We start from the raw sequence: 24,309 nt of genomic DNA on the forward strand, positions 1-24,309 counted from the left end.
ATTGGAAGAACTCTCACCATTCACACAGTGCTTCTGTCATCTGTACTTCACCTGCCATCTATTCCATTAACATGGTTGCCATTTATACTGTCTCACCTTGGTCCTCAGAATTGGACCATGGTGAGCCGAGCAGCACCAGGCACACCAGCAGCACCAACAACACCAACTTTTTCTGCAATCATCTAATGCTGCACAGGACACAGGGCATCAGCATCTGACCACATTGCTGCACGGGAGGCCAGGGACTTTATTCTGTACACCCATATGGCTGCCACATGATGCATCAGGTTGGCACCACCTCACACTAACCCATAAAGCATCCCTATAATGACATAGGATATACAAAGCAGAAACAGGCCATTCGGCCCAACCAGTCCATGCTGACGTTTATGCTCCACTCAAGCTACCTCCCGTCTTTCCTCATCTGAATCTATCCACATAATTCTCTATTCCCTTCTCCCTCATATGCTTGTCTAGCCTCCCCTTAAATGCATCTATACTATTTGCTTCAACCACTCCCTGTGATAGCGAGTTCCATATTCTCACCATTCTTTTTCTGCTGAATTCCCTATTAGATTTATTGATAACTATCTTATATTGATGGCCTCTAGTTATGTTCTTCCCCACAAGTGGAAACATTCTCTATGTATCCACTCTATCAAAACTTTTCGTAATTTTAAAGACCTCTCTAAGTTCACCCCTCAGCCTTCTTTTTTCAATAGAAAAGATACTCAACTTGTTCATCCTCTCCTGATATGTATAACTTCGCATTCTGGTATCATCCTTCTCTGCACCCTCTCCAGTGCCTCTATGTCCTCTTTATAATATGGCAACCAGAACTGCACGCAGTACTCAGTGTGGTCTAATCAAGATTCGATACAGGTTTTGCATAAATTCCCGACCAATCCATTCTTTTCACACTCATCACTATTGCAGGGGGTACTGTTATATCTTATCATTCACTGCAACTCACTAAGCCACTTCCAAAAGTGTACACGTACTAGAAAGTGTTGAAAATAAAGATTTCTATGTTTGACAACACATTAATATTGGATAAAACACCCAAGTGGCTATGCTTGTGTGTTGTCAGTTGGTATAATTGCACTAGGATGAGGGTGAATGTGAGGGGTGGATTGTGAGATGGGGATGTGATAATGTAGATCTAGCGAGAGGGGTGAGTGGACATGCAAGGTAAGGTGGTGTGAGTAAGGATGTGCAGCAGTAGGGTAGGGAAGGCAGAGTGATGGTGTTGTGATGAGAGGCACAGCAGGATGCAGTTGAAGGTGGCTTTGTACTAACCTTTCCTGATCTAATGAGATCATTAAAAGGTATGCGGCACTGCCCCCAGGTCCTCCTGAACACATGCCTGCTTGTGACCTCCTCTGCAATGTGCAACCAGGATGTCTTGGTCTCCTGGTGAGATCTCTTCTGCCAGATGGAAGGGAAGAGGACCTCCCTACATGCTCTGACTCCCTCCATAAGAATATGGAAGGAATATCATAGAACCTGGGTGCAGCCCTCTGCCTCTGTGCAGTTATTGTCAGTGTTTGCAGCCCTCCAATGCTGTAGTGCACTGACAGCACTATATTCGATAAAACTTCAATATAATGTAGCCATGGTCCTTTTAGGGATCCCTGCTGAAAATGCATCATGAATGATGTCACCAGACCCACTCCATTTAATTGGGCCGGGTAATGTGCTACGTGGGCTTAATAGGCCCTATTAAGGTAAGTTCAATTTTCAACAGCCGAATGGAGCCAGCAGCGGGTCGTGACGCACCACCGCCACAACGGACCCGCTCAGATAGGTAAAATTCCAGCCAAAATGCTGGAAACATTCAGCAGGTCAGGCACCATCTTCGGAGAGAGAAACAGAGTTAACATTGCGGGTTGATGCCCTTTCGTTGGAGCATTAGTTACACATTAGTTTAGCTTCATTTCAGTCAGTGAAACTTTGTGTGGGGCAGGTGGGGCGGTGGGGCCAGGACATGAGGTGAGGACATGATTTCCATATGCTGCCCTCACTTGGTTTTAAAGTTAGAGTGTAGTTGTTTGTAGTTGTTTGATGAAGTAAAAGAGAGTTAATGAATATAATGCAGTAGATGTTGGACATCTGGACTTTCAAAAGGCATTTGGTAAAGTGCCACATAACATACATATTCCAAAAATAGAAGCACATGGGATTAAAGGGACGGTGGTAAATTGGGTACATAATTGGCTAAGGGATAGGAGGCAGAGAGTCATGGTGAATGGATGTTTTTCTAACTGGAGGGAAGTATGCAGTGGGATCCCCCAGGGGTTGGTATTAGAACCATTGCTTTCCTTGTTATTTATAAATGACTTGAGCTTGGGTATCAGGAGAAAGATTTTGAAGTTTGTGGAAGCTACATAGAAACATAGAAACATAGAAAATAGCTGCAGGAGTAGGCCATTCAGCCCTTCGAGCCTGCACCGCCATTCAATAAGATCATGGCTGATCATTCCCTCAGTATCCCTTCCCTGCTTTCTCCCCTAACCCCTTGATCCCCTTAGCTGTAAGGGCCATATCTAACTCCCTCTTGAATATATCCAATGAACAGGCATCAACAACTCTCTGCGGCAGGGAATTCCATAGGTTAACAACTCTCTGAGTGAAGAAGTTTCTTCTCATCTCAGTCCTAAATGGCCAACCCCTTATCCTAAGACTTTGTCCCCTGGTTCTGGACTTCCCCAACATCAGGAACATTATTCCCGCACTTAACCTGTCCAGTCCCGTCAGAATCTTAAATGTCTCGATGAGATCCCCTCTCATCCTTCTAAACTCCGGTGAATAAAGGCCCAGATGATCCAGTCTCTCCTCATATGACAGTCCAGCAATCCCTGGAATCAGTCTGGTGAACCTTCGCTGCACTCCCTCAATAGCAAGAACATCCTTCCTCAGATTAGGAGACCAAAACTGAACACAATATTCCAGGTGAGGCCTCACTAAGGTCCTGTACAACTGCAGTAAGACATCCTTGCTCCTATACTCAAATCCCCTCGCTATGAAGGCCAACATGCCATTTGCCTTCTTCACCATCTGCTGTACCTGCTTGCCCACTTTCAGTGACTGATGAACCATGACACCCAGTTCTCGTTGCACCTCCCCTTTTCCTAATCTGCTGCCATCCAGATAATATTCTGCCTTCGTGTTTTTGCCCCCAAAATGGATAACCTCACATTTATCCACATTATACTGCATCTGCCATGCATTTGTCCACTCACCTAACCTGTCCAAGTCACTCTGCAGCCTCTTAGCGTCCTCCTCACAGCTCACACCACCACCCAGTTTAGTGTCATCCACAAACTTAGAGATATTACACTCAATTCCTTCATCTAAATCGTTAATGTACATTGTAAAGAGCTGGGGTCCCAGCACTGAGCCCAGCGGCACTCCACTAGTCACTGCCTGCCATTCTGAACGGAAACCATTTATCCCGACTCTCTGCTTCCTGTCTGCCAACCAGTTCTCTATCCATGTCAGTGCATTACCCCCAATACCATGCGCATTGATTTTGCACACCAATCTCTTGTGCGGGATCTTGTCAAAAGCCTTTTGAAAGTCCAAATACACCACATCCACTGGTTCTCCCTTGTCCACTCTACTAGTTACATCCTCAAAAAATTCCAGAAGATTCGTCAAGCATGATTTCCCTTTCATAAATCCATGCTGACTTGGTCCAATCCTGTCACTGCTTTCCAAATGCGCTGCTATTTCATCCTTAATGATTGTTTCCAACATTTTCCCCACTACTGATGTCAGGCTAACCGGTCTATAATTACCTGTTTTCTCTCTCCCTCCTTTTTTAAAAAGTGTGTTACATTAGCTACCCTCCAGTCCATAGGAAATGATCCAGAGGCAATGGACTGTTGGAAAATGATCACCAATGCATCCACAATTTCTAGGGCCACTTCCTTAAGTACTCTGGGATGCAGACTATCAAGCCCTGGGCATTTATCAACCTTCAATCCCATCAATTTCCCTTACACAATTTCACACCTTATAAGGATATCCTTCAGTTCCTCCTTCTCACTAGACCCACTGTCCCCGAGTACATTCGGAAGGTTATTTGTGTCTTCATTCGTGAAGACAGAACCAAAGTATTTGCTCAATTGGTCTGCCATTTCTTTGTTCCCCATTATAAATTCACCTGATTCTGACTGCAAGGGACCTACGTTTGTCTTCACTAATCTTTTTCTCTTCACATATTTATAGAAGCTTTTGCAGTCAGTTTTTATGCTCCCTGCAAGCTTCCTCTCGTACTTTATTTTCCCCTTCTTAATTAAACCCTTAGTCTTCCTCTGTTGAATTCTAAATTTCTCCCATCCTCAGGGTTTGTTGCTTTTTCTAGACAAATTATATGCCTCTTCCTTGGCTTTAACACTATCCTTAATTTCCCTTGTTAGCCATGGTTGAGCCACCTTCCCCATTTTATTTTTGCTCCAGACAGGGGTGTACAACACTGTCGAAGTTACCTTTCCTTAAGTTCAGGACCCTAGTTTCCGAATTAACTGTGTCACTCTCCAGCTTAATAAAGAATTCTACCATATTATGGTCACTCTTCCCCAAGCGGCCTCGCACAACAAGATTGCTAATTAGTCCCTTCTCATTATACATCACCCAGTCTAGGATGGCCAGCTCTCTAGTTGGTTCCTCGACATATTGGTCTAGAAAACCATCCCTAACACACTCCAGGAAATCCTCCTCCACCGCATTGCTCTCAGTTTGGTTACCCCAATCAATATGTAGATTAAAGTCGCCCATGATAACTGCTGTACCTTTATTACACACATCCTTGATTTCTTGTTTGATGCTGTCCCCAACCTCACTACTACTGTTTGGTGGTCTGTACACAACTCCCACTAGCGTTTTCTGCCGTATTCCGTAGCTCCACCCATACCGATTCCACATCATCCAGGCTGATGTCCCTCCTTACTATTGCATTAATTTCCTCTTTAACCAGCAATGCCACCCTGCCTCCTTTTCCTTTCTGTCTATCCTTCCTAAATGCTGAATACCCTTGGATGTTGAGTTCCCAGCCTTGGTCACCCTGGAGCCATGTCTCTGTGATGCCAATTACATTATACCTGTTTACTGCTATCTGTGCAGTTAATTCGTCCACCTTATTCCGAATGCTCCTCGCACAAGCCCTTCAGGCTTGTCTTTTTATCACACTTTGCCCCTTTAGAATTTTGTTGCAATGTGGCCCTCTTTGTTTTTTGCCTTGGGTTTCTCTGCCCTCCACTTTTACTATTCTCCTTTCTATCTTTTGCTTCTGACTCCATTTTATTTCCCTCTGTCTCCCTGCATAGGTTCCCATCCCCCTGCCACATTAATTTAATTCCTCCCCAACAGCACTAGCAAACACTTCCCCTAGGACATTAGTTCCAGTCCTGCCCAGGTGCAGACCATCCGGTTTGTACTGGTCCCACCTTCCCCCATAACTGGTTGAAATGTCCCAGGAATTTGAATCCCTCCCTTCTGCACCACTCCTCAAGCCACGTATTCATCTGAGCTATCCTGCGATTCCTATTCTGACTAGCACGTGGCACTTGTAGCAATCCTGAGATTACTACTTTTGAGGTCCTACTTTTTAATTTAACTCCTAGCTCCCTAAATTCGTCTCGTAGGACCTCATCCCGTTTTTTACCTATATCGTTGGTATCTATATGCACCACGACAACTGGCTGTTCACCCTCCCTTTTCAGATTGTCCTGCACCCGCTCCGAGACATCCTTGACCCTTGCACCAGCGAGGCAACATGCCATCCTGGAGTCTTGGTTGCGGCCGTAGAAACGCCTATCTATTCTTGTTGCAATTGAATCCCCTATCACTATCGCTCTCCCACTCTTTTTCCTGCCCTCCTGTGCAGCAGAGCCACCCACGGTGCCATGAACGTGACTGCTTCTGCCCTCCCCTGATGAGTCATCGCCCTCAACAATACTCAAAGCGGTGTATCTGTTTTGCAGGGGGATGACCGCAGGGGATCCCTGCACTACCTTCCTTGCACTGTTCTTCCTGTTGGTCTTCCATTCCCTATCTGGCTGTGAACCCTTTACTTGCGGTGAGGCCAACTCACTAAATGTGCTGTTCACATCATTCTCAGCGTGCTCCAGAGTGAATCCACCCGCAGCTCCAGCTCCGCAATGTGGTCCATCAAGATCTGCAGGCAGATGCACTTCCCGCAACCATAGTCGTCAGGGACACTGGAAGCGTCCCTGACTTCTCACATAGCACAGGAGGAGCATAACACGTGTCCGAGCTCTCTTGCCATGACTTAACCCTTGGATTAACCTAATTGGGGAATAACAATGTTAAAAGGTTACTTACTGATAAAGAAAAGAGAAAAAAAAACTACTTACCAATCACCAGCCAATCACTTACCCCCTTGGCTGTGACGCCCCCTTTCGATTTCTTTCTACTTCTTTTTTGCTTCCCTGCTGCACCTGCACAAGCCATGCCTCACCAACGAACTCCCTGAACTGCCGCCGGGTTGGGCCTTTTATAGGCCTGCCTCAGTGATCTCCCGCCTCAACAACGAACTCCCCGAACTGCCGCTGTGTTGGGCCTTTTATAGGCCTGCCTCAGTGATCTCCCGCCTCACCAATGAAGAATTCTCACTGGGTGTAGGGAGCAGGCAGCGGGCATGGAACCCCCACCCCAGTGAGAGTCATTCAAGGGAGGCGGAGAAAAAACTGTGGGGAGGAACTCAAAGCGATTCGCTGGCTCACTTGCTGCTGCTTCCGATGAAATGTGGCAATGTAGTAAATAGTGAGGAGGATAGTAGCAGATTTTAGGAGGACAGAGGCAGACTGGTGAAATGGGCAGACACATGGCAGATGCAATTTATTCGGGGTGTATGTGAAGTGATGCACTTTGCGAGGAACAACATGGAGAGACAGTATAATCTAAATGGTACCATTTTGAGTGGGAGGCAAGAGCAGAGGCACCCGGGAGTGGATATTCACAAATCCTTGAAGGTGTCAGGGCAAGCTAATGAGGCAGATAAGAAAGTGTATGGGATTCTTGGCTTCATAAGTAGGGGCATTGGATACAAAAACAAGGAAGTCAGGCTGAACCTTTACAAATTACGGGTTAGGCCTCAGCTGGAGTATTGTGTACAATTCTGGACACCACACTTTAGGAAGGATGTCAAGGCCTTGGAGAGGGTATGGAGAAGGTTTACCAGGATGATACCAGGGACGAGGGAGTTCAGTTATGTAGGGAGATTGGAGAAGCTGAGATTGTTCTCCTTGCGTTTGAGAAGGTTCAGGGGAGACCTAATAGAGGTAATCAAAATTATAAGGGGTTTTGATGGAGCAAGTAGGGAGAATTTGTTTCCTCTCGCAGTGGGTTGGTAACCAGTGGTCATAGATTTAAAATAATTGGCAAAAGAACTAGAGAAGAAATGAGGAGAGGGTCGTTAAGATCGGGAACACACTACCTGAAAGGAGGGGAGAATCAGAATCCATAGAAATTGGACATGTATTTGAAGGCAACTAGTTTGCAGGGTTATGGGAAAAAAGCTGGGATGTGGGGCTAAATTGGACAAGTCTTTCAAATAGCAGGCACAGACATGAGGTGTGATGGCCTGGTACTGTGCTGTAAGATTCTCTGATTCTATGGTGCTGAGATGTTTAACAGACCTGCTTCCTCTGTAACATGGCTAGAGCACCATCTTCAGTGGGGGAAGATTCCAGCCATATGTTCAATTGTCTTTCTGTAGAGGGTGGGGATAATGGTATCCCAGCTTTCTGTCATCTCATTTCCACTGACAGATACTGGCACCGGTTGACACTTTATTGATATTTATTAAGTGGCTGGTTACTGTCTTTGGTGGAAGTGGCATTGCATTCAATTTCAGAAATAAATCATTCTGCTTAAATTGCAAATGCATTCAGACAGAAAAGGTTGAGTTGGTTCAGAAAATGTCAGGTATTTGCAGGACAGACATTACTATAAACTCAGCAGTGTGTATGGAGCTTTGTACAAATTTCTAAATTTATCCCAGTCAGTTTTATACCCAAGTGAATCTAACACCACAAATGGAACATCTGTGGAACTTTGTTTCAAATGTCAATGCAGATTTCAATCAAATCCAGTATCTGTCCCAGTCCTCTCCAAAAATGCCATTAGAACTTCCACACAGCTTAATTCTAACATTACTTCCAACTGTAGCAGTCATATAAATTACATATGCACCTAAAATATAAAGGGAAAGGCAAATTTCATTTCTTCCCTTATCCTCCCAGCTGGGGTATGGTTTAATTGCATTCTGTGCCATGTCAGAGATAGGGGAAACAATCAGGCAATCCCGCTCCAGGTCACGCACAGTGCCATGAACTTGGCTGCTGCTGCTCACCCCTGATGAGTCATCCCCGTCAACAGTACCCAAAGCGGTGTATCTGTTTTGCAGGGGGAAAATGTGAGAATATTGGCACAAAATGTGGATAATCTATAAGTGCATACAATTTAGATCACTTCCCCATCATAATCAGGCTATTCTTATTCAACTTTTCAGTACTGTTATATTCTATGCTATGGTATATGAGCAAACATAATCCATTCTTTATTTAATTCATTGAGAAATTAAAGTTTTACCATCCGGCCACGCCTCAATTTTAAAATTCTCATCCTTATTTTCAAATCCCTCCATGGCCTCGCCCCTTCCTATTTCTGTAATCTCCTCCAGCCCTACAGTCCTCCAAGATCTCTGCGCTCCTCCAATTCTGGCCTCCTGCGAAACCCCAATTTCAACGGCTCCACCATTGGCAGCCATACTTTTAGCTGGCTGGGGCTTAAGGTCTGGAGTTCGCTCACTCAGTCTCTCCATGTCTCCATCTCACTCTGCTTTAAGAAGGTCCTTAAAACCTACCTCTTTCACCATGTTTTGGGTCACTTATCTCAATATCTCCTTATGTAGCACAATGTTTGATAACACTCTGTGAAGCACCTTGGGACATTTTACTATGTTAAAGGCTCCATCTAAATTCAAGTTTTTCCTCTCACTTACACTGCGGATCGGCAACCCGTTAATGAAACTGTCCAATTTTCATTCGCATTGATGTGCACGTAAACTGTGTTCAGGTACCCGGTGTCATCCCGCGCATACATGCCTCTCGTCCAGGCGTGCCTGTCATCGCGGAGCCGACCCAACTGGCAGTGGCAGGGGACCCAATTGAGATCATTTTCAGGACATGTACAGGCATTTAAGAGCCTTTTTCCACTTACTTTTTTAATTTATCTGCATGGCCATGGGATTCACACAGCTTGGGAACCATGTCTGTCAACCTGAGGCAGGTGTTTCATGGCAATTGCTCCAATTGATAACTTGCCAGCATGAAATGTTCAGTGAAAGCTCCCACCTGACAGATGATCACTTTCATTCGGCAGAAGCTGTTGCTCAGCCCATTTCTGCAGGCTCTGCAGGCTGCAAGTGTTTCCAGCAAAATCGCCATCCAATGTCATAGAAACATAGAAAATAGGTACAGGAGTAGGCCATTCGGCCCTTCGAGCCTGCACCACCATTCAAAATGATCATGGCTGATCATGCAACTTCAGCACCCCATTCCTGCTTTCTATCCATACCCCTTGATTCCTTGAGCCGTAAGGGCCACATCTAACTCCCTTTTGAATACATCAAATGAACTGGCCTCAACAAATTTCTGTGGTTGAGAATGCCACAGGCTCACAATTCTCTGCGTGAAGAAATTTCTACTCATCTCGATCCTAAATGGCTTACCCCTTATCCTTAGACTGTGACCCCTGGTTCTGGACTTCCCCAACATCGGAAACATTCTTCCTGCATCTAACCTGTCCAATCCCGTCAGAATTTTAAATGATTCTATGAGATCCCCTCTCATTCTTCTAAATTCCAGAGAATATAAGCCTAGTCAATCCAGTTTTTCTTTATATGTCAGTCCTGCCATCCCAGGAATCAGTCTGGTGAACCTTCACTGCACTCACTTAATGGCAAGAATGACCTTCCTCAGATTAGGAGATCAAAACTGTACACAATATTCAAGATGTGGCCTCACCAAGGCCCTGTACATCTGCAGTCAGACCTCCCTGCTCCTTTACTCAAATCCTCTCGTTATGAAGGCCAACATGCCATTTGCCTTCTTCACCGCCTGCTGTACATGCATGCCAACTTTCAATAACTGATGTTACCATGATACCCAGGTCTCATTGCACCTCCTTATTTCCGAATCTGTTACCATTCAGATAATATTCTGCCTTCCTGTTTTTGCCACCAAAGTGGATACGCTCACATTTATCCACATTATACTGCATCTGCCATGCATTTGCCCACTCACCTAACCTGTCCAAGTCACCCTGCAGCCTCTTAGCATCCTCCTCACAGCTCACACTGCCACCCAGCTTAGTGTCATCTGCAAACGTGGAGATATTACATTCAATTCTTCCGTCTAAATCATTAATTTATATTGTAAATAGCTGGGGTCCCAGCACTGAACCTTGCAGTATCCCACGAGTCAATGCCTGCCATTCTCAGAAGGACCCATTTATCCCGACTCTCTTCTTCCTGTCTGCTAACCAGTTCTCTATCCACATCAATACATTACCCCCAATACCATGTGCTTTAATTTTGCACACTAATCTCTTGTGTGGGACCTTGTCAAAAGCCTTTTGCAAGTCCAAATACACCACATCCACTGGTTCTCCCTTGTCCACTCTGCTCGTTACATCCTCAAAAAATTCTAAAAGATTTGTCAAGCATGATTTCCCTTTCATAAATCCATGCTGACTTGGACCGATCCTGTCACTTCTTTCCAAATGCGCTGCTATTACATCTTTAATAATTGATTCCAACATTTTCCCCACTACCAATGTCAGGCTAACCGGTCTATAATTCCCTGTTTTCTCTCTCCCTCTTTTTTTTTAAAAGTGGGGTTACATTAGCTATCCTCCACTCCAAAGGAACTGATCCAGAGTCTAGAGAATGTTGGAAAATGACCACCAATGCATCCACTATTTCTAGGACCACTTCCTTAAATGCTCTGGGATGCAGTCTATCAGGCCCTTGGGATTTATTGGCCTTGAATCCCATCAATTTCCCGAACACAATTTCCTAACTAATATGGATATCCTTCAGTTCCTCCTTCTCGCTCGACCCTCGGTCCGCTAGTACTTCCTTGGTGAAGACAGAACCAAAGTATTTGTTCAATTGGTCTGCCATTTCTTTGTTCCCCATTATAAATTTATCTTATTCTGACTGCAAGGGACCTACATTTGTCTTCACTAATCTTTCTCTTCACATATCTATCGAAGCTTTTGCAGTCAGTTTTTATGTTCCTGCAAGCTTACTCTCGTACTCTATTTTTCCCCTCCAAATTAAAGTCTTTGTCCTCTTCTGCTGAATTCTAAATTTCTCCCAGTCCTCAGGTTTACTGCTTTTTCTGGCCAATTTATATGCCTTGTCCTTGGATTTAACACTATCCCTAATTTCTCTTGTTAGCCACGGTTGAGCCACCTTCCCCGTTTTATTTTTACGCCAGACAGGGATGTACAATTGTTGAAGTTCATCCATGTGATCTTTAAATGTCTGCCATTGCCTATCCACCATCAACCCTTTAAGTATAATTCGCCAGTCTATCCTAGCCAATTCACGTCTCATACCATCGAAGTTACCTTTCTTTCAGTTCAGGACCCTAGTCTCTGAATTAACTGTGTCACTCTCCATCTTAATAAAGAATTCTACCATATTATGGTCACTCTACCCCAAGGGGCCTCGCACAACAAGATTGCTAATTAGTCCTCTCTCATTACACAACACCTCGACATGGCCAGCTCTCCAATTGATTCCTCAACATATTGGTCTAGAAAACCATCCCTTTTCCACTCCAGGAATTCCTCTTCCACCGTATTGCTACCAGTTTGGTTAGCCCAATCTATATGTAGATTAAAATCACCCATGATAACTGCTGTACCTTTATTGCACGCATCCCTAATTTCCTGTTTGATGCCATTCCCAATCTCACTACTGCTGTTTGGTGGTCTGTACACAACTCCCACTAGCATTATCTGCCCTTTGGTGTTCCGCAGCTCTACCCATACAGATTCCACATCATCCAAGTTAATGTCCTTCCTTACTATTGCGTTAATCTCCTCTTTAACCAGCAACGTGACCCCACCTCCTTTTCCTTTCTGTCTATCCTTCCTGAATATTGAATACCCCTGGATGTTGAGTTCTCAGCCTTGGTCATCCTGGAGCCATGTCTCCGTAATCCCAATTACTTCATATCCATTAACAGCTATCTGTGCAGTTAAGTCATCCACCTTATTATGAATGCTTCTGGCATTGAGACACTGCCTTCAGGCTTGTTTTTTTAACACTCTTTGTCCTTTTCGAATTACGTTGTAATGTGGTCCTTTTTGATTTTTGCCTTTGATTTCTCTGCCCTCCACTTTTCCCTATCTGCTTTCTACCTTTTGCTTCTGCCCCCATTTTCCTGCCTAACTGTGCAGCAAAGCCATCCATGGTGCCATGAACTTGGCTGCTGCTGCCTTCCCCTGATGGGCCATCTCCCCCAACAGTATCCTAAACTGCATATCTGTTTTGGGAGGAGATGACCGCATGGGACCCCTGAATTACCTTCCTACTGCTGCATAGACTCCCATCCCCATGCCATATTAGTTTAAACCCTCCCCAACAGCACTAGCAACCACTCCCCTGAGGACATCGGTTCTGGTCCTGCCCAGGTGCAGACCATCCGGTTTGTACTGGTCCCACCTCCGCCAGAACCGGTTCCAATGTCCCAGGAATTTGAATCTCTCCCTCTTGCACCATTCCTCAAGCCACGTATTCATCTTAACTATCCTGCTATTTCTACTCTGACTCGCATGTGGCACTGGTAGCTATCCTGAGATTACTACCTTTGAGGTCCTACTTTTTAATTTAATTCCTAGCTCCCTAAATTCAGCTTGTAGGACCTCATCCCGTTTTTTACCTATACCGTTGGTACCTATAAGCACCACGACAACTAGCTGTTCACCCGCCCCTCCAGAATGCTCTGCAGCCGCTCCGAGACATCCTTGACCCTTGCACCAACATACCATCCTGGAGTATCGATTGCGGCCGCAGAAATGCCTATCTATTCCCCTTACAATAGAATCCCCTACCACTATAGTTCTCCCACTCCTTTTCCTGCCCAACTGTGCAGCAGAGCCACCCATGGTGCCATGAACTTGGCTGCTGCTGCCTTCCCATGATGGGCCATCTCCCCCAACAGTATCCTAAATGGTATAGCTGTTTTGGAGGGAGATGACCGCATGGGACCCCTGCATTACCTTCCTACTGCTGCTCTGCCTGATGGTCACCCACTCCCTATCTGCCTTTATGTGCGGTGTGACCAACTCACTAAACGTCACCTCATTGGAAGAACTCTCACCATTCACACAGTGCTTCTGTCATCTGTACTTCACCTGCCATCTATTCCATTAACATGGTTGCCATTTTTCTGTCTCACCTCGGTCCTCAGATTTGGACCATGGTGAGCCGAGCAGCACCAGGCACACCAGCAGCACCAACAACAACACCAACTTTTTCCGCAATCATCTAATGCTGCATGGGACACAGGGCATCAGCACCTGACCACATTGCTGCACGGGAGGCCAGGGACTTTATTCTGTACACCCATACGGCTGCCACATGATGCATCAGGTTGGCACCATCTCACACTAACCCATAAAGCATCCCTACAATGACATAGGATATACAAAGCAGAAACAGGCTATTCGGCCCAACCAGTCCATGCTGACGGTTATATTCCACTCAAGCTACCTCCCGTCTTTCCTCATCTGAATCTATCCGCATAATCTTCTATTCCCTTCTCCCTCATATGCTTGTCTAGCCTCCCCTTAAATGCATCTGTACTATTTGCTTCAACCACTCCCTGTGATAGCAAGTTCCATATTCTCACCATTCTTTTTCTGCTGAATTCCCTATTAGATTTATTGATAACTATCTTATATTGATGGCCTCTAGTTATGTTCTTCCCCACAAGTGGAAACATTCTCTATGTATCCACTCTATCAAAACTTTTCGTAATTTTAAAGACCTCTCTAAGTTCACCCCTCAGCCTTCTTTTTTCAATAGAAAAGATACTCAACTTGTTCATCCTCTCCTGATATGTATAACTTCGCATTCTGGTATCATCCTTCTCTGCACCCTCTCCAGTGCCTCTATGTCCTCTTTATAATATGGCGACCAGAACTGTGGTCTAATCAAGATTCGATACAGGTTTAGCATAAATTCTCGACCAAGTCATTCTTTTCACACTCATCAATATTGCAGGGGGTACTGTTATGTCTTATCATTCACTGCAACTCACTAAGCCACTTCCAAAAGTGTACACGTACTGGAAAGTGTTGAAAATAAAGATTTCTATGTTTGACAACACATTAATATTGGATAAAACACCCAAGTGGCTATGCTTGTGTGTTGTCAGTTGGTATAATTGCACTAGGATGAGGGTGAATGTGAGGGGTAGATTGTGAGATAGGGATGTGAAGTATGCAGTGGGGTCCCCCAGGGGTTGGTATTAGAACCATTGCTTTCCTTGTTATTTGTAAATGACTTGAACTTGGGTATCAGGAGAAAGATTTTGAAGTTTGTGGAAGCTACATAGAAACATAGAAACATAGAAAATAGCTGCAGGAGTAGGCCATTCGGCCCTTCGAGCCTGCACCGCCATTCAATAAGATCATGGCTGATCATTCCCTCAGTACCCTTTCCCTGCTTTCTCCCCTAACCCCTGAATCCCTTTAGCCGTAAGGGCCATATCTAACTCCCTCTTGAATATATCCAATGAACTGGCATCAACAACTCTCTGCGGCAGGGAATTCCATAGGTTAACAACTCTCTGAGTGAAGAAGTTTCTCCTCATCTCAGTCCTAAATGGCCTACCCCTTATCCTAAGACTATGTCCCCTGGTTCTGGGCTTCCCCAACATCAGGAACATTATTCCGCACCTAACCTGTCCAGTCCCATCAGAATCTTAAATGTCTCTATGAGATCCCCTCTCATCCTTCTAAGCTCCAGTGAATAAAGGCCCATTCGATCCAGTCTCTCCTCATATGACAGTCCAGCAATCCCTGGAATCAGTCTGGTGAACCTTCGCTGTACTCCCTCAATAGCAAGAACATCCTTCCTCAGATTAGGAGACCAAAACTTAACACAATATTCCAGGTGAGGCCTCACTAAGGCCCTGTACAACTGCAGTAAGACATCCTTGCTCAATACTCAAATCCCCTCGCTATGAAGGCCAACATGCCATTTGCCTTCTTCACCGCCTGCTGTACCTGCTTACCCACTTTCAGTGACTGATGAACCATGACACCCAGTTCTCGTTGCACCTCCCCTTTTCCTAATCTGCTGCCATCCAGATAATATTCTGCCTTCGTGTTTTTGCCCCCAAAATGGATAACCTCACATTTATCCACATTATACTGCATCTGCCATGCATTTGTCCACTCACCTAACCTGCCCAAGTCACTCTGCAGCCTCTTAGCGTCCTCCTCACAGCTCACACCGCCACCCAGTTTAGTGTCATCCACAAACTTGGAGATATTACACTCAATTCCTTCATCTAAATCATTAATGTATATTGTAAAGAGCTGGGGTCCCAGCACTGAGCCCTGCGGCACTCCACTAGTCACTGCCTGCCATTCTGAAAGGGAACCATTTATTCCGACTCTCTGCTTCCTGTCTGCCAACCAGTTCTCTATCCATGTCAGAGCATTACCCCCAATACCATGCGCTTTGATTTTGCACACCAATCTCTTGTGCGGGATCTTGTCAAAAGCCTTTTGAAAGTCCAAATACACCACATCCACTGGTTCTCCCTTGTCCACTCTACTAGTTACATCCTCAAAAAATTCCAGAAGATTCGTCAAGCATGATTTCCCTTTCATAAATCCATGCTGATTTGGTCCAATCCTGTCACTGCTTTCCAAATGCGTTGCTATTTCATCCTTAATGATTGTTTCCAACATTTTCCCCACTACTGATGTCAGGCTAACCGGTCTATAATTACCTGTTTTCTCTCTCCCTCCTTTTTTAAAAAGTGTATTACATTAGCTGCCCTCCAGTCCAGAGGAACTGATCCAGAGTCAATAGACTGTTGGAAAATGATCACCAATGCATCCACAATTTCTAGGGCCACTTCCTTAAGTACTCTGGGATGCAGACTATCAAGCCCTGGGCATTTATCAACCTTCAATCCCATCAATTTCCCTTACACAATTTCACACCTTATAAGGATATCCTTCAGTTCCTTCTTCTCACTAGAACCACTATCCCCTAGTACATTCGGAAGGTTATTTGTGTCTTCCTTCGTGAAGACAGAACCGACGTATTTGTTCAATTGCTCTGCCATTTCTTTGTTCCCCATTATAAATTCACCTGAATCCGACTGCAAGGGACCTATGTTTGTCTTCACTAATCTTTTTCTCTTCACATATTTATAGAAGCTTTTGCAGTCAGTTTTTATGCTCCCTGCAAGCTTCCTCTCGTACTTTATTTTCCCCCTCTGAATTAAACCCTTAGTCTTCCTCTGTTGAATTCTAAATTTCTCCCATCCTCAGGCTTGTTGCTTTTTCTAGACAAATTATATGCCTCTTCCTTGGCTTTAACACTATCCTTAATTTCCCTTGTTAGCCATGGTTGAGCCACCTTCCCCATTTTATTTTTACTCCAGACAGGAATGTACAATTGTTGACGTTTGTCCATGTGACCTTTAAATATTTGCCATTGCTTATCCACCGTCAACCCTTTGAGTATCATTTGCTTGTCTATTCTAGCCAATTCACACCTCATACTGTCGAAGTTACCTTTCCTTAAGTTCAGGACCCTAGTTTCCGAATTAACTGTGCCACTCTCCATCTTAATAAAGAATTCTACCATATTATGGTCACTCTTCCCCAAGGGGCCTCGCACAACAAGATTGCTAATTAGTCCCTTCTCATTACACATCACCCAGTATAGGATGGCCAGCTCTCTAGTTGGTTCCTCGACATATTGGTCTAGAAAACCATCCCTAACACACTCCAGGAAATCCTCCTCCACCGCATTGCTCCCAGTTTGGTTACCCCAATCAATATGTAGATTAAAGTCGCCCATGATAACTGCTGTACCTTTATTACACACATCCTTGATTTCTTGTTTGATGCTGTCCCCAACCTCACTACTACTGTTTGGTGGTCTGTACACAACTCCCACTAGCGTTTTCTATCCTTTGGTTTTCCACATCTCCACCCATACCGATTCCACATCATCCAGGCTAATGTCGCTCCTTACTATTGCATTAATTTCCTCTTTAACCAGCAATGCCACCCTGCCTCCTTTTCCTTTCTGTCTATCCTTCCTAAATGCCGAATACCCTTGGATGTTGAGTTCCCAGCCTTAATCACCCTGGAGCCATGTCTCTGTGATGCCAATTACATTATACCTGTTTACTGCTATCTGCGCAGTTCATTCGTCCACCTTATTCCGAATGCTCCTCGCACAAGCCCTTCAGGCTTGTCTTTTTATCACACTTTGCCCCTTTAGAATTTTGTTGTAATGTGGCCCTTTTTGTTTTTTGCCTTGGGTTTCTCTGCCCTCCACTTTTACTATTCTCCTTTCTATCTTTTGCTTCTGACTCCATTTTATTTCCCTCTGTCTCCCTGCATAGGTTCCCATACCCCTGCCACATTAATTTAACTCCTCCCCCAACAGCACTAGCAAACACTCCCCCTAGGATATTGGTTCCAGTCCTGCCCAGGTGCAGACCATCCGGTTTGTACTGGTCCCACCTCCCCCAGAACTGGTTCCAATGCACCAGGAATTTGAATCCCTCCCTTCTGCACCACTGCTCAAGCCACGTATTCATCTGAGCTATCCTGCGATTCCTACTCTGACTAGCACGTGGCACTGGTAGCAATCCTGAGATTACTACTTTTGAGGTCCTACTTTTTAAATTTAACTCCTAGCTCCCTAAATTCGTCTCGTAGGACCTCATCCCGTTTTTTACCTATATCGTTGGTACCTATATGCACCATGACAACTGGCTGTTCACCCTCCCTTTTCAGAATGTCCTGCACCCGCTCCGAGACATCCTTGACCCTTGCACCAGGGAGGCAACATGTCATTCTGGAGTCTTGGTTGCGGCCGCAGAAACGCCTGTATATTCCTCTTACAATTGAATCCCCTATCACTATCGCTCTCCCATTCTTTTTCCTGCCCTCCTGTGCAACAGAGCCACGCACGGTGCCATGAACGTGGCTGCTGCTGCCCTCTCCTGATGAGTCATCACCCTCAACAGTACTCAAAGCGGTGTATCTGTTTTGCAGGGGGATGACCGCAGGGGATCCCTGCACTATCTTCCTTGCACTGCTCTTCCTGTTGGTCTTCCATTCCCTATCTGGCTGTGAACCCTTTACCTGCGATGAGACCAACTCACTAAATGTGCTATTCACATCATTCTCAGCATCGTGCATGCTCCAGAATGAATCCACCCGCAGCTCCAGCTCCGCAATGTGGTCCATCAGGATCTGCAGACAGATGCACTTCCTGCAACCATAGTCGTCAGGGACACTGGAAACGTACCTGACTTCTCACATAGCACACGAAGACCATTACACGTGTCCGAGCTCTCCTGCCATGACTTAACCCTTGGATTAACCTAATTGGGGAATAACAATGTTAAAAGGTTACTTACTGATAAAGAAAAGAGAAAGAAAAACTACTTACCAATCACCAGCCAATCACTTACCCCCTTGGCTGTGACGTCCCCTTTCGATTTCTTTCTACTTCTTTTTTGCTTCCCTGCTGCAGCTGCACAAGCCATGCCTCACCAACGAACTCCCCGAACTGCCGTCGGGTTGGGCCTTTTATAGGCCTGCCTCAGCGATCTCCTGCCTCAACAACGAACTCCCCGAACTGCCACCGGGTTGGGCCTTTTATCGGCCTGCCTCAGTGATCTACCGCCCCACCAACGAACTCCCCAAACTGCTGCAGGGTTGGGCCTTTTATAGGCCTGCCTCAGCAATCTCCCGCCTCACCAACGAACTCCTCGAACTGCCGCTGTGATGGGCCTTTTCTCGGCCTGCCTCCGCGATCTCCCGCCTCACCAATGAAGAATTCTCACTGGGTGTAGGGAGCAGGCAGCGGGCATGGAACCCCCACCCCAGTGAGAGTCATTCAAGGGAGGCGGAGAAAAAACTGTGGGGAGGAACTCAAAGCGATTCGCTGGCTCACTTGCTGCTGCTTCCGATGAAATGTGGCAATGTAGTAAATAGTGAGGAGGATAGTAGCAGACTTTAGGAGGACAGAGACAGACTGGTGAAATGGGCAGACACATGGCAGATGCAATTTATTCGGGGTATATGTGAAGTGATGCACTTTGGGAGGAACAACATGGAGAGACAGTATAATCTAAATGGTATCATTTTGAGTGGGAGGCATGAGCAGAGGCACCCGGGAGTGGATATTCACAAATCCTTGAAGGTGTCAGGGCAAGCTAATGAGGCAGATAAGAAAGTGTATGGGATTCTTGGCTTCATAAGTAGGGGCATTGGATACAAAAACAAGGAAGTCAGGCTGAACCTTTACAAATTACGGGTTAGGCCTCAGCTGGAGTATTGTGTACAATTCTGGACACCACACTTTAGGAAGGATGTCAAGGCCTTGGAGAGGGTATGGAGAAGGTTTACCAGGATGATACCAGGGACGAGGGAGTTCAGTTATGTAGGGAGATTGGAGAAGCTGAGATTGTTCTCCTTGCGTTTGAGAAGGTTCAGGGGAGGCCTAATGGAGGTAATCAAAATTATGAGGGGTTTTGACGGAGCAAGTAGGGAGAATTTGTTTCCTCTCACAGTGGGTTGGTAACCAGTGGTCATAGATTTAAAATAATTGGCAAAAGAACTAGAGAAGAAATGAGGAGAGGGTCGTTAAGATCGGGAACACACTACCTGAAAGGAGGGTAGAATCAAAATCCATAGAAATTGGACATGTATTTGAAGGCAACTAGTTTGCAGGGTTATGGGAAAAAAGCTGGGATGTGGGGCTAAATTGGACAAGTCTTTCAAATAGCGGGCACAGACATGAGGTGTGAAGACCTGGTACTGTGCTGTAAGATTCTCTGATTCTATGGTGCTGAGATGTTTAACAGACCTGCTTCCTCTGTAACATGGCTAGAGCACCATCTTCAGTGGGGGAAGATTCCAGCCATATGTTCAATTGTCTTTCTGTAGAGGGTGGGGATAATGGTATCCCAGCTTTCTGTCATCTCATTTCCACTGGCAGATACTGGCACCGGTTGACACTTTATTGATATTTATTAAGTGGCTGGCTACTATCTTTGGTGGAAGTGGCATTGCATTCAATTTCAGAAATAAATCATTCTGCTTAAATTGCAAATGCATTCAGACAGAAAAGGTTGAGTTGGTTCAGAAAATGTCAGGTATTTGCAGGACAGACATTACTATAAACTCAGCAGTGTGTATGGAGCTTTGTACAAATTTCTAAATTTATCCCAGTCAGTTTTATACCCAAGTGAATCTAACACCACAAATGGAACATCTGTGGAACTTTGTTTCAAATGTCAATGCAGATTTCAATCAAATCCAGTATCTGTCCCAGTCCTCTCCAAAAATGCCATTAGAACTTCCACACAGCTTAATTCTAACATTACTTCCAACTGTAGCAGTCATATAAATTACATATGCACCTAAAATATAAAGGGAAAGGCAAATTTCATTTCTTCCCTTATCCTCCCAGCTGGGCTATGGTTTAATTGCATTCTGTGTCATGTCAGAGATAGGGGAAACAATCAGGCAATCCCGCTCCAGGTCACTCTTCAACAAGCTCTGTTGCTGGGTGATGAAGGACAAGATCAGGCTCCATTGCGATTTCTCCTCATACTGAAATGGTCGCTGTCAAGGGCCACACGTAAAATCATAACCGCTTAGCTAAGTACTGCATTGACCTGTGTCACTGTACTCCAGCAAGAGTCATTACCTTCAGGAAAAGGAGGAAGAAAATTTGGTGAGAAAAAAACAAACAAATCATTTTTAAAAGTGACAAGATACAATGGGAACAGAAGAAATAATGCTAGTCTTGGGTCTTTTTTTCTATATTGATTGTCCAAAACATAATTTAAGATGATTTAACATGTTATTGCAAAAGTTCTGTCTTGCAACAGTAGTTCAAATATAAAGGCCCCAGAACAACCACGGGGATGACATCTGTAAGGTTACTAATCATCAGAAATTTGCAGACCAGAACTAAAAATTGATTGATACAAGCTTTTGGAATTAAGCTGGACAATTAACGACATCCTGTGGTCAGGAACCAAAACTGACTTCATGCATAACAATAATGGAGTTGTTACGTGAGGCCCTGAACTTGATTGACCAGGGTGGGGAAAACAGCCATTGGAGACATCGAGTCTGTAATAAGACCAGACAACAAAGGACCCCTACGAAGTGCAAATTTTTGGGCGAACAGCATTCAGCATAAGGAAATATCTTTTGCATTGTCTACTCCGCGTGCAAATTAGTAGCCATTCAAACTCATCACCAACCAGTTAAACAGATCGATAATCGAATTTCATCCCAGCGGGAAACTTATTCAAAACCTGGATATAAATATACAGACACAGACACACAAACAGGTTAAGCAGAAGCAGGAGGAAGAACACAGGAAGAAATAGCAAGCAGGCAACAGAAGAAGGACACAGAAGGAATAGGCACTGCAGGAAGAGACAGAAGGACATGAAAGGAATAGGCACTGCAGAGAATGGACAGAAGAAGAACCAACCGGTCACGGAACCAATGAATATGAACCTACAATAGCTACAGCCAGGAATGGCGATTGTATGTCTAAAGTCAAATTTATCTCAGCAGTCTAGTCCTGTAGTTTTAGTCATTTTTTGTTGTGCAATAAAACAGTCACTGGGTTAAGCCTAAAATTTTGTGTCATGTGTTGTCTTTTCCCACTATAAGCTCCGAGGTCTAAGAATCAGATTAGAGTGGACAAAACAAACACCCTACAGAAATTGGCGGCCGCGGCAGGACCTCAGCATTGGGAAAAGGACCACGGACACAAAATCAGGGTAAGAACCCCAAGGGAGGCTTGGTTAAATCTAAGGTCAGCTAAGGTAGTCAAAAAGTTATCTGCTCAGGGGCAGCTAGGGCAACCAGCAGAGGAAGGAAACAGTCTTGGGTAGGCTAGAGTAATCCCAGGTTGACTAGGGTAGCCACAGAGAAAAGAAGTCACAGGTAGTCTGCGCAGGGGTCTCAGAGAGACCATAGTAATCTTACGGACAGCCAGGGTGGTCAGAGGAAGGAAACAGTCTCGGATAGGCTGGAGTAATCCCGGTTGACTGGGGTAGTCACGGAGAGAAGCCAAAAGGTAGTCACGGGTAGTCTGCGAACAGGGGCTCAGGGTGATATCAAAGGCGACTAGGGGACCAGGAGAGAAACAGTCTCTGACAGACCGGAGTATTCTCAGGTTAAATAGGGTAGCCAAAGAGAGAAGCCTGAGTAACAGGAACCGCAGGTCACTGCGAGGTGGTCTCAGGGGAGACCAAGGTAGTCAGGGAGAATTTCTCAGCCAGAGCACTAAAAATAGACTCGCCGCAGCAAAACGCGGGAGAGCCCATGGCTAAGAGCAGTCGTAGAAAGTCCATTGAGACTAAGGTAGCTGCATACATATGCAACAAATCGGACATTTCAGAGCCATGTGCACGGGAAATGCTGCACTCTGGGGATCCACAGGAAAAAGCGGCAGAGTGGACAGTCAGTAGCAAACACAAAGGGTCAAAAGAGAAGGCGGTTTGGCTCATGGCACAACTGTTTAGAGAAAAGGGAGAAAAGCTGGAGGAGGAGAATAAAGGGTTAAAAGACAAGGTAGCCAGTTTCGAGAAAGAAAGGCAGGATAAGGATAGGAATGAAATGGCGAGGAATCACTTAGAGTATTTACAATGCCAGGTGACCGAGTGTAAAAAGCAGCAGCAGACCTACATTGAACAAAGTGAAAGGCACTTAGAAAAAGCCAAAGAGGCAGAGGAACAGCACAGGAGAATCAAGATAGCCTATCAGGTAGCGCAGAAACAGAGTTACGAGAGGGCAGATCACGGATATTGTAAGGAAAAGATCCGCAAGTTAACAGTAGTTAGACAGGGCCAAAGGGATGGTTTGTCTCATGGCACCCGGAACAGGCGAGGAAGGTTGGGATCCAGAAGGGAAAGAATCAGACAATTGGCCCAAGTATAATGAGCATCGGCGGGCTCCCGAAACCAATGTGTCCTCTGAGACAGCAGAAATTCGGTCCACCCCCACCAAACGGTGGTCCGGCTCAATTACAGAGCGATTACGTGATCCCATACACGCCGCTTCAGCTGCAGGAGATGCTGACAGGTGTAGTAAAGTTAAAACAAGGAGGAGATGCCTCCGTTCATTTTGTTACTATAGAGCAAATAGGGGATATAAATAACTGCAGCGAGGGGGAGAAAGTGAAGCTAACACTGCTCTTGCTGGAGGGGAAGCTTTATCAGAGCTTGTCAACAGCCACCATGTTGGGTGGAGGAATCCCACAGGGCTTAAAGGAGGAAATGATGGCAGCGCTAGGGTACAGTCAGGGTCGTCTGTTCTGGCAGGTAGAACAGACTAGGCAGCAAGTAAACGAATCACCCGATACGATAGACTGTGGCCGACTTATTTAAGGGCCACAGGAGGGTATATGGTACAGGCAGACTTAATAGGGGAACCCAGGAACCATTGGCTGAGAACCATAATGGCTAACAGTTTGCCAGACTCAGAGCAAAGGTTGAAGCATGGTTTGACCCAGATGACCTCCAAAATACAGAGGCAGGGATGTTGTGAAGATTTACTCTAACTTTTAAGTCCGGGCAAGGGGAGGAGGAGAAACTAAAAGGGAAGGTGCACGAAGTTAAAGGAGAGGTTAGGCAAAAGAAAGAATGGAGATAAGAGGGAGGTATTGCGGGTTGATCCCAAAAGTGTTATAACTGTGAGAAGTTGGGACACTGGAGCATGGATTGTATGCTCCCAAAAGGAGGGAAGCCAGGTTACAAGGGTACTGAGGCAAAACAGAGCCACAGGAAGGCAGCCGACGACCCAGTACAGGTTTTAGTGGCCGCATTACAGCAGGTTATGGGTACGGGTGGAGGAAAGCTGGACTAAAACCCTCTGATGTTTCAGTGTGAATGGTAAAGTTAAAAGCATGTGGATGGTTTTTGACTTGTCTTTAAGTCTGTCTGTATAGTTTTT

The sequence above is a fragment of the Pristiophorus japonicus genome, chromosome 4 (assembly GCF_044704955.1).
Source record: "Pristiophorus japonicus isolate sPriJap1 chromosome 4, sPriJap1.hap1, whole genome shotgun sequence".
NCBI lineage: Eukaryota > Metazoa > Chordata > Chondrichthyes > Pristiophoridae > Pristiophorus > Pristiophorus japonicus.